The 15,316-nt window shown below is 37.6% G+C and overlaps 1 long non-coding RNA gene across 1 annotated transcript in view; it reads left to right on the forward strand.

Moving 5' to 3' along the window:
• LOC138164057 (uncharacterized) overlaps positions 1-12,000 on the forward strand; it is a 35,249-nt gene extending 23,249 nt beyond the window's left edge. Inside the window, exon 3 of the long non-coding RNA XR_011168981.1 lies at positions 11,565-12,000. This is a non-coding gene — a long non-coding RNA (uncharacterized lncRNA). The remainder of the gene's footprint in view (positions 1-11,564) is intronic.
• Positions 12,001-15,316: the final 3,316 nt, after the last annotated feature.

The following is a 15,316-nucleotide window of genomic DNA, read 5'->3' on the forward strand; positions in this document are numbered from 1 at the left end:
ATCAATGAGTTGGATTCTGTGGGTTTTCTGATACATCTCACATCCCACTCATGCAGGGAAAGCACACTTTGTTGAGCTTCTGACGCAACTGATCCTTTTGTTATTTGAAAGCTGTTATTAGAAAGAAATTTCTCTGGATCCATATCTGAATTAAGATCCAGTGTTCTTATGACATTCATTTCCACCAATTGTCTCTGTTCTGCTGTAGGTATCCATAAAGACTACATGGGTGGACAAATTATGCAGGTATTGTCTCCAAAGATTATTGTATCTTGCTAGCATTTTGAATAGGCTATGAGTGACACCAATCAGTGATGAGTGAGAGCTGAAGGATCTGGACATATCAAAAATCATCGTGTCTGTCTTTGTTTTGACACAAACAATTTTTTGGGAAACTTCAAGTTTCTATCAACTGGTAACCTTTATCACACAGTCTTCGAAGTCCAAACCCTTTTAAAGGCTAAAAAAGTAATATTCTCAAATTTCTCTCAAAATGACTAGGATACAACAGTCACTTGAAATTCACTGTCCAGGTCAGCAGTGCATTCCATGTCCTCAATTTTCATCATCACTTTTGTGGGGATCCTATGAGTCCCATAGTCTCCATTCCATTGATCCTTTATCTTCCCAATAAGCAAGGTTACATGCAATTAATACATAGTGAATAAACAATTAGCAAATATGAAAATTCATACCAATTTAACAGATATAAAGCTTAAGATCACAGAAAATGTCAATAACTACAAATAGAGAATAACTATGCAAAAAGAGTGCAGTAAATATTTACTGATATTTATATCTATATCAACATAATTCATCAATACATACCATCAAAACAAACATTTTCCATAAACAACATTTCCATGGTAGCAGGACATTGACTGTGGGAAAAGGAATTGTTCTTTTTTTTTCTATCAAATGCTTTATTAACTTCTAGTTTACATCATTCATTTCCACAAGATTTCGAGTTATAAATTTTCTCCCCATTTTCCCCTACCCACTGCCCCAAAATAGCAATCCCACTGGATATGCCCACCTCCAAACTGCTCTCTACCATATCTTCTCCCATACCCCCTCCGACTTTCCAGTAGGGTACAGTGGATCTGTATGCCCCAGTGTTTGTATATCTTATTTCCCAGTTTCACGTAAAATAATATTAATAATAGTATATATATATATGTATATACATATATATATTTAAACATTTGAAATTAAAACTTTGAATTCCAGATTCATTCTCTTTCTCTCTTGTCACCCACCCTTACTGGGAAGATAAGCAATTCAATATAGGTTGTACATGTGTAGCTATGTAAAACATTTCCATAGTGGACATATTGTGAAAGACTGACTATATGTCCCTCCATCCCATCCCATCCCCCACTTGTTCTATTCTCTACTTTGATCCTGTCCCTTTTCAAAAGTAGGTGCTTCAAACTTTCTTCCCCCCCAGCCTGCCCTCCCTTCCATCATCCCCCCTCTCTTCCCCTTTCCCCCTACTCTCCTGTAGGGTGAGATACCCTATTTAGTGTGTATGTCATTCCCTCCCTAAGCCAAATTCAATGAGAATAAAGTTGACCCATTCCCTTTTGCCTTCCTGTTCTTCCCCTCCATTGTAACCATTTTCCCTTGCCTCTTCTATATGAGATAGTTTACCCCATTCTGTCTCTCCCCATTTCCTCTCATTATATTCCTCTCTCACCTCTTAATTTCACCTTTTAAGTATTGTGCCTTCCTATCAAATTGGTCCTGTGCCCTCTATCTATGTATACCTGTACACACACATATAAATACACATTCACATATGTTATATAGACATGTGTGTGTGTGTTTCTATTACCTTCAACTATTCTCATATTGAGAAAAGTTTCATAAGTTACAATTATCATTTTTCCATGTAAGGATTGAAAAAGTTCAACTTTGATAAGTTCCTTATGATGTCTTTTCTCTGTTTACCTTCTCATGCTTCTCTTGTTTCTTGTATCTGAATGTCCAATTTTCTATTCAACTCTGGTTTTTTCATCAAGAATGCCTGGGGGGTGGAGCCAAGATGGTGAAACAGAAGCAGTAACTTTCCTTAGCTCCTCTGTGAATCCTGTCACTTAACTTTAAAAAGTGAATCTGAATGGATGTTGGAGTGTCAGAATCCACTGGGAGACAGAGTGTGACAGAGTCTAGCCCAACAAAGTGCCCACGTGGGTCCGGACAGGAGCAGCAGAGCATGTAGGGGTGGCAGCAGCTTAGATGAGAGAGCAGACTACAGCAGAGAGAGAAGGAGCCCCAGATGGCTGACTCACCCACCCCAAGGGTGATTTGCAGCCATCTCACCAGCATCTCACCACGGGATGGGAGGATACATTGGAGCCGGGTAAGAGAGGGCTAGGGGCCCCCAGCAGAGACAGCAGCTTGTCCTGGGGCTATCAGCCCCTAGCCTGGAAGTTTAGAAAATGCTGGCCTGACTTTCCAGAGCCTAGGATGACAAAGTAAACTCTGGTTGCTCTGATTTCCCCTCCCTGACTTAGAAAACCCAGAGATAAGTGTCCCACCCAGAGTGAAATCCTGAGATAGTGGAAATAGCCTTGGGCTTGGGAGTCATTAAGAAGGGTTGTAACTGAGGCAGCAAAGAGTCTGAAGAGAAGAGGGGGAGGGGTCCCAACAAGCCCTACCTCACCTGACCAGCAAAAGCCTGCCTGAACAGTAGCCCAGGGGCATAGAGGCAGAAATCTGAAGTGGCCAGACCACTCCTCCTCCACAGAGTACTCTGTGAGCATCAGCATAACTCAAGGGAAACACTGATACTCCTGGCCTTGGACTCAATCTAGACACCCAGAAGCTACAGCACACAAAGCCAAAAACCAAGCACCTAGCTTCCAGCCTGAGAAATTAGGAAATAGGAAGTTACAATGGGAGGAAGGAAGCTGAGAAGGAGAAGGGGAAGGCAAGAAAATTGATTAGAGCTTATTATAGCAAGCAAAAACAACCAAATACAGAGGGCAATATGGACTCTGTACTCACACCTGAGACCACAGAAGGAAATATGAACTGGTCTCAAGCCCAAAAAGCACTCTTGGAGGAGCTCAAGAAAGATTTTAAAGGCCATATCAGGGAGGCAAAAGACAAATTTAAATCTACAGTGACCAAATTGGAAAAAAGTTTCAACTGAAGAAAGCAAATCCTTAAAAAGTAAAATTAGTGAAGTAATTGGAGAAAATACCTCCCTAAAAAAGGACCTTCAAAAACTAACCAAAGAGAATAATTTACTAAAACTTAAAATTAGTCAATTTGAAGCACAGGTCTCTATGATGCACCAAGAGTCAATCAAACAAAACATAAAGATTGAAAAATTGGAAGAAAGTGTAAAATTTCTCACTGGAAAAATAACTGAACTAGAGAACAGATCCAGGAGAGATTACTTAAGAATTATTGGTCTACCAGAAAGCCATGATGAAAAAAGCAGCCTGGACAACATCCTCCAAGAGATTGTCAAAGAAAATTGTCCTGAAGTTCTGGAATCAGAAGATAAAATTGTTATCGAAAGAATTCACCGGACTCCCCCTGAAAGAGATACCAAATTGAAAACTCCAAGAAATATAGTAGCCAAATTCCAAAATTACAAGATTAAGGAGAAAATACTGCAAGCAGCCAAAAAGGAACAATTCAAATATCATGGAACTACAGTAAGGATCACACAGGACCTAGCAGCTTCTACATTAAAAGATTGGAGGGATTGGAATTTGATATTTTGTAGGGCAAAAGAGCTAGGACTGCATCCAAGGATTAATTACCCAGAAAAAATGAGCATAATCTTTCAGGCAAGGAGATGGTCATTTAATGAAACTAGGGACTTCCAGACTTTCCTGATGAAAAAGCCAGAGCTCAATGGAAAATGATCTCCAATTACAAGACTCAAGAAAGACATAAAAAGGTAAACAAGGAAAACACACACACATACACACATACACACATGCACACATGCACACTCACACACACATGCACATAAGTAGAGATTATATAAGAGCAAAATATTCACATCCCTATATGAGAAGCTGATGTCAATATCAATATTTATATGATTATCATGATCCTTAAAAGGGTTATAGATAGAGGGTGTGGGTATAAATAAATTAATCTGATGATAAAAAAAAACAAACCTTATAAAGGGAGTCAAAGGGACTGCAATGGGATAAAAGGAAAGGATGAGAAGGAAAAAGGTAAATTATACCATAAGAAGAGGCAAAAAAACACACTATAGTAGAGGAGAAGGAAAGAGGGAGAGGAACATCATTTGAACATTATTCTCACTGGTTCTGGTTCAAAAAGGGATCAACATAATCAGTTAAGTTTAAGATTCTAACTTGAAAAGACATGAAAACTCATTAAATAGAGGGAAAGGAGGAAGGATGAGGAGCACTGCATGAAATTTATTCTCATTGGTTTAGGGTCAAAGGGGGAATAACATACTCTGATAAGTATAAAAATCTATTGTGTCCTATAGGCAGTAGGAGAGTAAGGGGGAGATAAAAAGGGAGGGGGATTAGAGGGGAGAGAAATAGTAAAGGGGAGGGTAGGTAAAGAAGGGGGGGGTTACTGGGAGGGAACACTGAGGGAAATGGTGGTCAAAAGGAAACCCTCAAGGAGGGAAAGGGAGAAAGAAGAAACAAAAACATAAGCAGGGGAGAGAATAGGATGGAAGGGAAGGGACAGATAGTCATCATTACTGTGAATGTGAATGGGATGAACTCTCCCATAAAACAGAGGCAGATAGCAGAATAGATTAAAAACCATAATCCTACAATATGCTGTCTACAAGAAACACACTTGAAACAAAGGGATACCCACAGGGTAAATGTAAAAGCTGGAGTGTAATATATTATGCCCCAGCTAAAGTAAAAAAAAGCAGGGGTAGCAATCCTTATCTCAGATAAAGCAAAAACAAAAATAGATCTAATTAAAAGAGATAAGGAAGGAAATTGTATCCTGCTAAAAAGCACCATCAATAATGAAGCAATATCATTACTTAACATATATGCACCAAGTGGTATAGGGTCCAGATTCCTAGAGGAGAAGTTAAGGGAATTAGGGGAAGAAATAGATAGCAAAACTATACTAGTGGGGGACCTTAATCTCCCCCTCTCTGAACTTCACAAATCTAACCTCAAAACAATCAAGAAGTTAAGGAGGCGAATAGAATTTTAGAGAGGCTAGATATGATAGATCTCTGGAGAAAACTGAATAGGGATAAAAAGTAATATACTTTCTTCTCAGTGGTTCAAGATCGACCATGTTCTAGGACATAAAAACCTCACAATTTCATGCAGAAAGGCAGAAATATTAAATGCATCCTTCTCAGATCATGATGCAATAAAAATAATATGCAATAAAGGGGCATGGAAAGATATACTAAAAACTATTTGGAAGATAAACAATTTAATCCTGAAGAATGAGTGGGTCACACAAGAAATTATAGAAACAATCACTAATTTCATTCAAGAGAATGATAATAATAAGACAATATGCCAAAATTTGTGGGATGCATTAAAGGCAGTTCTTAGGGGAAGTTTTATATCCCTCAGTGCATACATGATTAAATTAGAGAAAAGAGAGGTCAATGAATTGGGCATGCAATTGAAAAACCCATAAAAAGAACAAATTGAAAATCCCCAGTTAAATAATGAAATAGAAATATTGAAAACCAAAGGAGAGATTAATAAAATTGAAATTAAGAAAACTCTTGAATTAATAAATAAAACTAAGAGCTGGTTTTATGAAAAAAAACCAATAAAATTAGTCAATATGATAAAAAAAGAAAGAAGAAAACCAAATTATGAGTATAAAAAATGAAAAGAATTTTCCTCCTCCAATGAGGAGGAAATCAAAACAATAATTATTATTTCTCCCAATTGTATGCACATAAATCTGATAATCTTAATGAAATGGATGAATATTTATTAAAATACAAGTTGCCCAGATTAACTGAAGAGGAAGTAAATTACTTAAATAATCCCATCTCAGAAAAACAAATCAAACAAGCCATCAGTGAACTCCCTAGGAAAAAATCTCCAGGGCCAGATGGATTTACTAGTGAATTCTCTAAAACATTTAAAGAACAATTGATTCCAATACTCTACAAACTATTTGGGAAAATTAGTGAAGAAGGAGTCCTACCAAATTCTTTTTATGACACAAATATGGTACTGATACCTAAATCAGGAAGATACAAAACAGAAAAAGAAAACTATACACCAATCCCCCTCATGAATGTAGATGCAAAACTTTTAAGCAAAATATTAGCTAAAAGACTACAGCAACTTATCTCAAGAATACTACACTTTGATCAAGTGAATTTTTTCCAGGAATGCAAGGATGGTTTAATATTAGGAAAACCATCGGTATAATTGATCATATCAACCATAAAACTAGCAGAAACCACATGATCATCTCAATAGATGCAGAAAAGGCTTTTGACAAAATACGACAACCATTCCTATTAAAAACTCTAGAAAGTATAGGAATAAATGGAACTTTCCTTAAAATAATAGGCAGCATCAATTTAAAACCATCAGCAAGTATTATATGTAATGGGGATAAGCTAGAAGCATTTCCCATAAGATCAGGGGTGAAACAACGGTGTCCACTATCACTCCTCTTATTCAATCTGGTACTAGAAATGTTAGCAATAGCAATTAGAGAAGAAAAAGAAATCAAAGGAATCAAATTAGGCAAAGAAGAGACCAAGCTATCACTCTTTGAAGATCATATGATGATATACTTAGAGAATCCTAGAGAATCAAGTAAAAAACTACTTGAGACAATAAATAAATTTGGCAGAGTTTCAGGATATAAAATCAACCCACATAAATCCTCTGCATTCCTATATATTTCTAAAGAAATTCAACAGCAAGAGATAGAAAGAGAAATCCCATTTAAAGTTACTGTAGACATTATAAAATATTTGGGAATCTACCTGCCAAAACAAACTCAGGACCTATATGATCACAACTACAAAAAACTTTTCACACAAATAAAGTCAGATCTAACTAATTGGAAAAATATCAATTGCTTGTGGCTGGGTCGAGCTAATATAATAAAAATGACAATTTTACCTAAATAAAATTACATATTTAGTGCCATACCAATCAATTTACAAAAAAAAAAATACTTTATACAGCTAGAAAAAATAGTAACAAAATTCATTTGGAAGAACAAATGGTCCAGAATATCAAGGGAATTAATGAAAAGAAATGCTAGGGAATGTAGACTAGCTATACCAGATTTTAATCTGTATTATAAAGCAGCAGTCATCAAAACTACTTGGTACTGGCTGAGAAATAGAGGAGTGGATCAGTGGAATAGATTAGGCACATGGAGATTCAGCAGTCAATGACTATAGAAATCTATTGTTTGATAAACCCAAAGACCCCAGTTTTGGGGATAAGAACTCACTATTTGACAAAAACTGCTGGGAAAACTGGAATATAGTATGGCAGAAACTGGGCATAGACCATTATCTAACACTATATACCAAAATCAAGTCTAGGTGCATGATTTAGGTATAAAGGCTGATACTGTAAGCAATCTCAGAAAGCAACAAATAGTTTACCTGTCAGATTTGTGGAGAGGGAAAGACTTTATGACCAAACAAGAATAGAGAGCATTATAAAATGCATAATGGATAATTTTGATTACATGAAACTGAAAAGATTCTGTACAAACAAAGCCAATGCAAACAGGATTAAGAGGGAGGTGGGAAATTGGGAAAGAATTTTTACAACTATATCTCTGATAAAGGACTCATTTCTAAAATACACAGAGAATTGAGTCAAATCTATAAGAATACAAGTCATTCCCCAATTGATAAATGGTCAAAGAATATGAACAGGCAGTTTTCAAAGAAAGAAATTAAAATATCTATAAAGCATATGAAGAAATGCTCTAAATAACTATTGATTAGAGAAATGCAAATCAAAACAACTCTGAGATACCACATCTCACCATTCAGATTGGCTAAGATGACAGAACAGGAAAATGACAAACACTGGAGAGGATGTGGGCAAATTGGAATACTAATGCACTGTGGTGGAGTTGTGAACTGATCCAACCTTTCTGGAGAGCAATCTGAAATTATGCCCAAAGGGCTATATATAATTTCATATTCTTTGACCCAGCAATACAACTTCTAGGGTTATATCCCAAAGGGATCATAGAAGTTGGAGGAAGACCTATATGTACAAAAATATTTATAGCAGCTCTTTTTGTAATTGCAAAGAATCGGAAATTAAGGGAGTGCCTATCAATTGGGGAATGGCTGAACAAATTGTGGTATATGCATATTATGGAATACTATTGTGCTATAAGAAATGAGGAGCAGATGGACTTCATATTTACCTGGAGAGGCTTATACGAACTGATGCTGAGTGAGAAGAGTAGAACCAGGAGAAATTTGTACACAAGTACAGACACAACATATGTGTGATGACCAACTTTGACAGACTGGACTCTTCTCAGCAATGCAGTGATATGTCAGTCCCCAAAGACTCATGATGGAGAGAGATGTCTACATCCAGAGAAAGAACTAGAAAGCACTGAGTTTGAATCCAGATTGAAGCAAACTACCTGATGTTTTTCTTTTTCTTGTTTGGTTTTATTTCCTCTTTACCATTTTTCATTCCATCTGATACAACCCATCTTCATAACCTGACTAATGTCTAATGTGAAGGTATTTGCAAATCCTATACTGTATATACTATATATGATTGTATGCTGCAATGGGAGGAGATGGAGCAGGACAGAATTCTAAACTCAAAGAATTGTGGAATTGAATCTTGTAAACTAAAAGTAAACAAACAAATTAATTTAAAAAAAAAGTAAACCCAGTGACTAGTTGTACAGTATCATATTTCCCTAATAAATATCTGTGCTCTCTGTGGAAGTAAAAAAAAAAAGGAATGCTTGAAAGTTCTCTATTCAACTGAATGACCATATTTTCCTCTGAAACATGATACTCAATTTTGCTAGGTAGGTGATTCTTGGATTTAATCCCAGCTCCTTTGACCTGAAATATCATATTCCAAGCCCTTCAATCCCTCAGCATAGAAGCTGCAAGATCCTGTGTTATCCTGATTGTGTTTCTACAATATTAAAATTGTTTCTTCCTGGCTGCTTGTAATATTTTCTCCTTGATCTGGGAATTCCAGTACCTGGCTATAATATTCCTAAGAGTTTTCTTTTTGGGATATTTTTTCAGGAGGTTATTGGTGTATTCTTTCAACCTCTATTTTGCCCTCTGGTTCTAAAATATCAGGGCAATTTTCCTTGAGAATTTCTTTTTTGTTGTTGTTGCTTTTTTTTTTGGATGGCAATTGGGGTTAAGTGACTTGCCCAAGGTCACATGACCAGTCTTTCTCTTAAGTGTCCAAGGCCGAATTTGAACTCAGGTCCTCCTGACTCCAGAATGGTGCTCTATTCACTACACCACCTAGCTGTCCCCTGTACCACCTAGCTGCCCTGAGAATTTCTTGAAGGATGATTTCTAGGTTCTTTTTTTGACCATGACTTTCAGGTAGTCAAATAATTTTTAAATTATCTCCCCTGGATCTATTTTCCAGGTCAGTGGTTCTCCCAATGAGATATTTCACATTGCCTTCTATTTTTTCATTTGTTTGGATCTGTTTAATAGTATCTTGATTTCTCATAAAATCACTAGCTTCCATTTGCTCCAATCTAATTCTGAAGGAATGATTCTCTTCAGTAACATTTTGAGATTTTTTTCCCATCTGGCAAATTTGGCTTTTTAAGGCTTTCTTCCCATTACCTTTTTGAGCCTCTTTAGCCATTTGAGTTAGTCTATTTTTAAAGGTGTTATTTTCTTCAGTCAAGTTGTTTATTTTCATTTCATAATTTTCTTGCATCGTTCTCATTTCTCTTCCCAATTTTTCCTCTCCTCTTATCTGCTTCTTACGGTCCTCTATGGCCTGTAACCAGCTCTTATTTTCCTTTGAAGCTTTTGGTGCAGGAATTCTGACTTCACTGTCTTCCTCCTGTTCCATACTTTGCTCCTTTTTGCCCCCCAAATAGGTGTCTAATGTTGGAATCTTCTGTTTGTTTTGTTTCCTTTGTCTGGTCATGTTGCCCCTCAGTCTCTTGACCCCTGGGCTTTTTGCCACAGTAGGGCTCTGCCACCAGACAGGGGAGCTTCAGTCCCAAATGCTGAGGCTTTCTCAGCTGCCAGAGGTATTAGTTGGGTGCCCTCTCTGAGGCCTCCACATGCTCTGGCAAGCTGGTCATGAACCCCAGGACCTCCACCCTAGACTGCAATACAGATTCAAGCAGGTCAAAGCAAGAGCGATTACCCCTCAGATTGGTCGCTTGGTCCCCCTACACTCTGAAGGCCAGGAGCTGAAGGTGCCATGTGGCACTGGCTGTGCTGGGTGTCTCAGTGACTTCTCGCCCTGGAGGCAGAAGCTGACACACTCCTGACTACTGGTCCCAAAGTCCACACTGCACTGACCTCTCACTTTGTCCTCAGCATCTTTGTATTGATAAATCTCGAAATGGCCACAACTGGAGTCCCTCAGGCCAATGGCTGGTCAGGCCCACCCTGGGGCTAAAACCTCTGGCTCATGCAGGCCTGGGCTTGGCTCCCAGCGCACTGTGCTGGCTGATTCCTGCCTGCTGCCAGGCTGTCCTCAGCAGGAGGTTAGCTTCTCTGTGTCATTTTGTGGGTTCTGCAGCTCCAAAGTTTGTTCATAGTCCCCTTTTCACATGGATTGGGGAACATGGAAGCCAGAGCCGCATGGAGGAGCTGCTTCTACTCCACCATCTTGACTCTGCCCCCCCCCCCCATTACTTGGTATCTTAATAGAAATGCTAGTCATAGAAAGATAAGAAAAAGAAATTGAAAGATAAGCAAAGGCATATTTGAAAAAACAAATTTATGACTTTTTGTAGATGATATGGTATTTTACTTAGAGACTCCTGGAAAGTCAGCTAAAAATTATTTGAAACAATAAATAACTTCATCAAAAGTAGCAGATTATAAAACAAATTCACAGAAACAGTTGTCCTTTCTATACGTTATCATCAAAACACAAGAGAAAGAGATAGAAAGAGAAATTCCATTCAAAAGAATTACAGGATACATAAAATTCTTGAGGCCCCTTGTCAAGCCAAATATAGAGGCTATATAAATACAACTACACAAATCCTTTTTTACTGAACTAAAGGTAGAACTAAATATTTGGATATATTTTAGCATGTTGGGGCCCTCCCAATGTAATAAAAATGACTGTCTAAATTACTTTATTGTTTGTTCTTTGGTTGTTGTTGTTATTGTTTGTTGGGGGGAGTGCACATGGCTAGTAAGTGTTAAATGTCTGAGGCCTATTTTGAACTCGGGTCCTGACTCCAGTGCTGGTGCTCTATTCATTGCACTGCCTAGCTGCCCAATCTGTCCTTTGTTTTTGAAGAGAACCAGGGACATCACAAGGTAAGATTTCTTGACTCATAGGTGAATTGAATTTAAGTGAGGCAGAGTTGCACAAAGTCTTCAGCTTTACTCTCTCTTCCAGAGTCATCAAAGTCCAGTGGCAAGACAAAAGTCAGGAGGACTGATGATGGTTCAGTATGGAGTAGATGACCTTCACTTCTTCAGTGTCTGACCAAGCTTTAAGCCTTCCACAGAGCCTGCTTCAGCCATCTTCATGACCGTTGGATCCATTTTTTTACAGGCAACCTGGATCCCCAGCCCATAAACACTAACATTGCCCTTGCACCATGCTGACACATCATTATGTAACCAAAGATAATTGGCATGCTGCCTTCTTTATGTGTTTCTCTATATATCAAGTGAGCACTGGTCAGTAGGTGAGGATGTTTTCACTCATTGTCTCGACTGGTCACCACAAGAATAAAGTGACCTGGAAATTGCTGCCCCTACCTTGGCAGCTGTTTTTACTCCTTGTCTCAACCAGCCACCATGAGAATAAAGTGACTATGAATTCCTTATTTCCACTATCTTGATTTGGTCTAGCTGTATCCAGTGTGAACCTGAATCTTCCTGGACATGGGCTCCCACAGTACAGGTAGAAACCTCCCTAACTCACCAACAGGTTTGAGGTCTGTCAGTTACCCTCAACCTGGTTTAGCCCATCTGCTGCGAAGATTTTACTGAGGTCAGGCTGCCTGCACATGTGATAGCTTTTTAGAACCACAGGTAAGAGTTGGGTGAAGGTAAAAACCAAAGATGGATGAGCAGCCCTGAACAGTACTCAGCAAGCCCTCACATTGGAGGTGCTAGTCCTTCCTGAGCACTCCATACCCATGATATACTTATATAATGTATATATGCCTAATATACATATCAAGCTACCAAAGGGTTACTCTATTGAACTAGGTTAGACCCCACTGTACTCTGCCATTGTCAGACTTTGTCTAGAGTATTGTCATTAGTTAGGATGACACAGTTCTAGACAGTTTAACTTTTTCCATACATGACCCTTTCAGTCTTATGGGATCATGATCCACAGTTTAAGAAGTGCTGAAGGAGGGGGGGCTAGGTGGCACAGTGAATAGAGCACCAGCCCTGAAGTCAGGAGGATCTGAGCTCAGACACTTGACACTTCCTAGCCATGTGACCTTGGGCAAGTTACTTAACCCCAATTGCCTTGTCCTCCCTGCTCCAAAAAGCAAAAAAAAGAAGTGTTGCAGGAGGGCAGGGAGGGTGGGGAAGGCCTCATTTGCATGTGATATGAGGATTGTTTCAAAGAACTGGGGATGTTTAGCATAAAGTAGAAAAGATTTAGAGAGGACACCACAGCTCTCAAAATTAAGTATTTGCAAGGTTGTCATGGAAGGAGTTGATGTGTTCCATTTAGCCCAGGGAGTCAAAATGAGACCAAAAGCTGAGAAAAGGCAGATTTAGCCTCAACATTAAGAAAAATGTCTTGTCAGTTGGAGCTGTCCAAAAATCGAATGGGCCATGTCAAGATGCAGATGGTTCTTCCTCTTTATAGGTCTTCAAGAAGAGTCTAGCAGATCACTTATCAGATATAATATAGTAGGATTCCTTTTGTGTATGGGTTTGGACTAGATGGCAGCTGAAATCCCTTTCATCTCTTCAATTCTGTAATTCTGTGAAGTGTAGTCTACATTTGTTTTAATTTAAATCACCAGTGAAAGATTTCACATTGTATTAATTGAACAGACTCCAAATTTTTGTGAAGGCATGATCTTTTCCCATTAACTTTCTCCCACAGGAAGGAACACAAGCTCATTCCATTAAATCTATTGGTTGATTTTTAATGGAAAGCACATTGGTGGGGTATCCCAAACTACATTAGAAGAAAAAGCCAGCCCTAGAAATGAAGTGTAGTCAATACTGAAATTAACTTAATTTTCTTTCTCTATATCAATTTCATCCTGGAAAACAATTGCTCCCCTGTACTTGGCACTTGCACAGGCCTTGCTCTCTCTTACTTTAACAATGTATCTGTTTCAAATTTGATTTTTAAAAATGTGTTTTAATTGATCCATGATGTGTTTTAATTGATCCATGCATTTAGGCAGATGATGAATTTGAGTCTTGGAATAGATTTTCTGAGTGAGAGGATAAAATGAGTAAACTTTGCATTATTTATAACTCATAGCCAAATGCAATGTCTAAGTCAAAAGGCCTCTTCTCTTTTTAAGTCTAAGCAGGAGAAAACCGAAGATTCATTTTTAGGAAACTAGCTTTTTTACACCACACTGGATTTTATTCTGAATCTTTCAGAAATTGCATACCTGAATGAGGAAAAACCTCAAGGATTTTGCATAATCCTTCCCATAAAGCTTTCTATTCACTTGCCTGAAAATAGGTGGGCATATATACAAGGGAAAAGAGACTCTTTGGGACTGCAGAAAACAAACAATCAACTATAATTAGCTAAGTGTATTTTTACCAATCGGATGAATCATCTGTTCCAAGAAATTAATAATGACTTAAATGAAGGAGTCGTGTGAAGTATTTATCTTGGAAAATGTGAACACATGTGGTTTTGCTTACTTTCTGACTTCAGTCCTCTGTTGGGATTTCCAAATTTTCAAAGAAGAATATTAATGTGAAGCTAGCCTGGTGATATATGCTCAAGCCCATGTGCTTGAGTCCACATTTTTAGGCTGAACAGGTTGGTTGAACCAAATATTTAATTTACTGCAGAGATAAAAGCACTCCTATGAGTTTGAGGTATCCAAGTTGGAATTTGAAAGATTAGTCAGTTTCAGCTGTTCTTGAGCAATTAGCTGACTTGAGCATTTGATCAGAACACTATATTGGGATGACTGCAAACTGATGAGATGCTGTTAGTACTAAAGAAAGTCAACTCTTGTTCATCTAGTTTGAGCCCCGTAGTAATATTTTCAATCACTGGTCTTCAAACTTTTTTGAACATGCACCCTTGTAAAGAAAATAAATGTGAGTGCTATCTCCATTATATGTATATTTATTTATAAATAATATACATGTATGACTATACTAATAATACCTTGTAAAATATACATAAAAATAAAAAATGATTAAATAAGGATGAAATAAACATTTTAAAATACTTTAAATTATTAAGAGCATGAAACATTTTGATCACACTAAAATTTTAATTATATTATTTTTATAGAGTTAGATGATTGATGTGTTTTATTTCTTTTTGTATAGTTTGGAAGACAAGGTGGACCTATAAATAATAATTGTCTTAGTAATAAATCATTTAATTTGACCAATGTAGCTAGCCTCAAAAGGCAAATTTCTTTTTAGATGCTTTTTTAGTAAAAGAGACACAATACTACCAAATAATAGGTCAGATATTCAGTGAGGAGACAGCTAAGTATCTCAGTGAATAAAGCACTGGACCTAGAGTCAGGAGGACCCGAGTTCCAATTTGACCTCAGATACTTAGTAGCTATGTAATCCTGGGCAAGTCACTTAACCTCTGTTTGCCTTAATCCACTGAAGAAGGAAATGGCAAACTACTCCAGTGTCTTTGCCAGGAAAATCCTGTGGACTGTATTGGCATGCTGTGATCCACTGGGTCATAAAGAGTCAGACAGGACTGAACAAGTCAATATATAACAAATATTCAGTGAACACAATAGTTGTTTCTCGGATTCTAGATATTGATGATATGCTATGCAAAGATGAGCAAAAGTGAATTGTTTCTGATTTCAACAGAAAGTTTTCAATATAAATCCATTCCTATTTATTTACATGGTTCTGCTTAATAGATGGCACCATACTTTCAGTTTCTTATTCAGATTTGGTTATTTTAGTTGTGTTTTTGTATGGTTGTGA

Source organism: Petaurus breviceps, unplaced genomic scaffold (genome assembly GCF_028583685.1).
Source record: "Petaurus breviceps papuanus isolate PSGF00001 unplaced genomic scaffold, PetGlider_PUasm1.0 189, whole genome shotgun sequence".
Taxonomy (NCBI): domain Eukaryota; kingdom Metazoa; phylum Chordata; class Mammalia; order Diprotodontia; family Petauridae; genus Petaurus; species Petaurus breviceps.